Source organism: Pimephales promelas, chromosome 17, assembly GCF_988280905.1.
Source record: "Pimephales promelas chromosome 17, fPimPro1.hap1.1, whole genome shotgun sequence".
NCBI lineage: Eukaryota > Metazoa > Chordata > Actinopteri > Cypriniformes > Leuciscidae > Pimephales > Pimephales promelas.
Window position 1 is genome coordinate 812,605 of NC_142785.1, and position 4,443 is coordinate 817,047.

Sequence of the window (4,443 nt, forward strand, 5' to 3'; positions counted from 1 at the left end):
TAATAATTAATCAAATTAATTCCTTAAAAGTTACCATTTACAATGAGTAAAACTTTTTTGTGTTTTAAGTAAATTTGAAGTCACCATTATGGTGATCAGTGTTTGTTTTAGGTTTGTTTTAAAATGACGGTTTTCTGCTGTTAACATCAGGTGACTTCAGTGTTGGGAATATAAAATAAAGAGTTCTTATATAATCTTTGACGTCTGTCTGTTATTCAGATATTTTTGTTTAATTTTTTGATGTAAACTTTACTCATTTTAAATGGTTAACTTTTAAGGAATAATTTGATTCATTATTGCTCAACTTTAATTTGTTAAATTTAACTAATAATATTGCTTGTAATCTGTTGCCACAATTTTATTGATTAGATATAGCATATTATTTTTTACAGTGTATTTAAATGTATTTTTGAAGCACTTTCATAGTACACATAATTACAGAACAGTTTTAACTGACAGCCTTAATAAAGTTGACATATAGATTGTATGATTATTTGAGTCGCAAGCTGCCATTAAACGCTCAATAGCAAATTATTGTCAGGCGAGGAACAAACATTTTTTAAAAATTGATGTTTTGAACGTTTTGAGAACATTCAGAAAAAACATGTGCACAGTTTAATGGGAACGTTTGCTGCATTTTCTTAGGACATGTTTTTCTTAGCAGAGCATGAGGGGTATTTTACTTAGAAAATACATTGTTTGGAAAAGGCAGGAGTGCTTGAGATGTGAACTCAAAAACAAGTTCATTAAGAGAGAGAGAGAGAGAGAGAGAGAGAGAGAGAGAGAGAGAGAGAGAGAGAGAGAGAGAGAGAGAGAGAGAGAGATTACTACCTGCTGAATGTCTGACCTGATTCCCTGTGATCCAGAACACATCTGGTATCGTTGTTTAATAAGTCTGATGTAAATAGTGAGGATTACAGATCACTTTAGGGTGGGCTAAAACATCATGACAACAGATCTGTTCTCCCTCGTTAATCTCCTGGACTCTCGGCTGAGATGTGCGCCGGTAATCCGGCCGCTGTTGGCGTCACCTTTCCCGATGTCTCCTAATCCCAGAGCATGCGTGTGGAGACCGCTAGTGTTACTCGGGATTAAACATTTAAGTGTGTCACTTCCAGAAACATTGTTTTGTTCGATTGAAATGTTCTGCCCACATTCAGTCACATCTGATTCATTTAGATGATAATGTCAGACGTGGAAGTCCAGAAGAACAACTGTAGGTACTCGCAGAACGTGGTTTAGAATAGGGTTTCTACATGTCTTAAATGATGATTAAAAGGGTTTATTTTTGGTGATATTGTATGTCTATGAGATGTTAAATGTATGCAACTAAAAAAATGAATGAATTAAAACTAATCGTGATGGGAATGCATGACAGAAGGTTTCATATAGAATAGCTTTGAAAAGAACATTTATGTTTTAATAAGAGTTGGTGATCTACATTTACTTTAGCTGTGCATTGATTTTAATAGATTCTTCGCTCTCCTCCGGTTGGGCATCGCTGGACCGACGTCATGTGTGAGTGATTTACACCACAGCGACGTCTGCTCAGTTTGGCTATAAAGGCTGCAATCTCGGGTTTGGTAATAAAGAGAATAAAATAAAATGACCAACAAAACATTAGAATCAAAAAGACCAAATTGCTGTATTATTCTCTGAGAAATATGCTTTAATTTATGTATGGACGAAGTAAAATTTTAACTTTGTCTTTTTTGTTGTTGTTGTTGTTTGATCCCTGACCCGTGACGGTATCTGAGGACTGATGACCCTCTTCATTCGGACGTCCGGCTCATTAGAATATGGTGCAAAAGTTCATTTATTTCAGTAATTCAACTTAAAATGTGAAACTAATATATTATATAGAAAGTGAGATATTTCAAGCCTTTATTTGTTATAATTGTGATGATTATGGATTACAGATATGAAAACCCCAAATACAAAATTAGAATATTGTGAAAAGGTTTTCATATTAGTTTTACCTTTTAAGTTGAATTACTGAAATTAATTAACTTTTGCACAATATTCAAATTTTTCGAGTTTCACCTGTACAGTATATTCAATTCAGCTTTCTTTTTTCTATATACGTGTGTGTGTGTGTGTGTGTGTGTGTAAATATTATAAATATTATTGAACGTTTGATATATAGGTATTTCAAACTGATCAAATTCATATATTATCATATATTATATTAACTATTATATATTAACTCCCCTAACAACATTTCAACATGCATATTCGTTTCTTAGAATTATGTAATTCTTTTTCTATAAGGGTTAAGTGTGTAGTTTTTGCATCACTAGTGGCACAAAACTGCAACTAGGCAGTCCATCCGCAAGATTTTAAAGTGACACATTGTTTTATAGAAAAGAAAGGAAGTGATGTAAGAGGGGAACGAGCCTGAGAGCAAAGACTGAAGCATTACTGTGCCATATGTCACTGTGGCTCCAACCAATCCAGTCCAGCTCACTTCTGTTGTCTATTTATGTTACACTACCGTAACTGTGAGCTGGTTTACAGTAATATTGAAAGCGCTCCCATTACCACATCAGTAGCATTTGTGATGATGTCACTCTACACTTTTTGGCACGTTACATTCACATCAGGCAAATAGGCTTTTACCCTCATGTTACTCTTTCAGCACTTTCTGCATGTAAAAACTCTTTGCTCGTCGGTGTTTTTGCATAAATTATAAATCCAAACATTGTTCAACAGACAGCCAAGAAGATGACTGTGCTCGGAGTCCCTGTGGAGAGCAGATGTGAGATCACAGCCCGCACATATGCTCCACAACCCTAATGGACATTAGATTACTGCCCATTACACAAACACTATTGATGAGCGGCCAGCGGTCACCTGATCCTCCCACTGTGGGCTGTGTTTTGATCGCCCAGGAAACAAAGATTTTAACCAATAAATTCATTTTTAAATGAGATCACAAGCTTATCATCGATTCACTTAACCCTGGGTTATCCTCTCAGCTAAACCTGGGATAATGTTACTTTAAACCCCGAGTTATCATCTCTGTTAACCCTGGAATAAGGCCACTTTTAACCCTGAGTTATCATCTCTTTTAACCCTGGAATAAGGCCACTTTTAACCCTGGGCCATCGTGTCTGTTAATCCTGGAATAAGGCCACTTTTAACCCTGAGTTATCATCTCTTTTAACCCTGGAATAAGGCCACTTTTAATTCTGAGTTATCATCTCTGTTAACCCTGGAATAAGGCCACTTTTAACCCTGAGTTTTCATCTCTGTTAACCCTGGAATAAGGCCACTTTTAACCCTGAGTTTTCATCTCTGTTATCCCTGGAATAAGGCCACTTTTAACCCTGAGTTTTGATCTCTGTTATCCCTGGAATAAGGCCACTTTTAACCCTGAGTTATGATCTCGGTTATCCCTGGAATAAGGCCACTTTTAACAATGGGCCATCGTGTCTGTTAACCCTGGAATAAGGCCACTTTTAACCCTGAGTTATGATCTCGGTTATCCCTGGAATAAGGCCACTTTTAACCCTGGGCTATCGTGTCTGTTAATCCTGGAATAAGGCCACTTTTAACCCTGAGTTTTCATCTCTGTTAACCCTGGAATAAGGCCACTTTTAACCCTGAGTTTTCATCTCTGTTAACCCTGGAATAAGGCCACTTTTAACCCTGAGTTATCATCTCTTTTATCCCTGGAATAAGGCCACTTTTAACCCTGAGTTATGATCTCGGTTATGCCTGGAATAAGGCCACTTTTAACCCTGGGTCATCGTGTCTGTTAACCCTGGAATAAGGCCACTTTTAATTCTGAGTTATCATCTCTTTTAACCCTGGAATAAGGCCACTTTTAACCCTGGGCCATCGTGTCTGTTAACCCTGGAATAAGGCCACTTTTAACCCTGAGTTATCATCTCTGTTATCCCTGGAATAATGCTACTCAGGGTTAAAAGTGGCCTTATTCCAGGGTTTACAGATATGATAACTCAGGGTGAGTTATCATGTCTGTAAACCCTGGAACAAGTCCACTTTAACCCTGGGTTAACATTTATGTAAACTTTGAAATAAGGCCGTTTTAACCCTGGGTTATCGTCTCCGTAAACCCCGGAAGAAGGCTATTTTTAACCCTGGGTTGTCACCTCTGTAAACACTGGAATAAGGCTATTTTAACCCTGAGTTATAATCTCTCTAAACCCTGGAATAAGGCCACTTTTAACCCTGGGCTATCATATCTGTAAACCCTGGAACAATGCCACTTTTAACCCTGGGTTATTGTATCTGTAAAGCCCGGAACAAGGCATTTTTTAAGACATGTTTTCAGATTTCAATAGACAACCATTATTATACCCATTATATATTTGCATTGTGACATTTTTCGTGAAAGCACATTTAACCTCCACATTCTCATTACACCACAGTCGTACAGTCCAAGCTAATTTTTGAATACTTAAGTAGTGTTTTTTT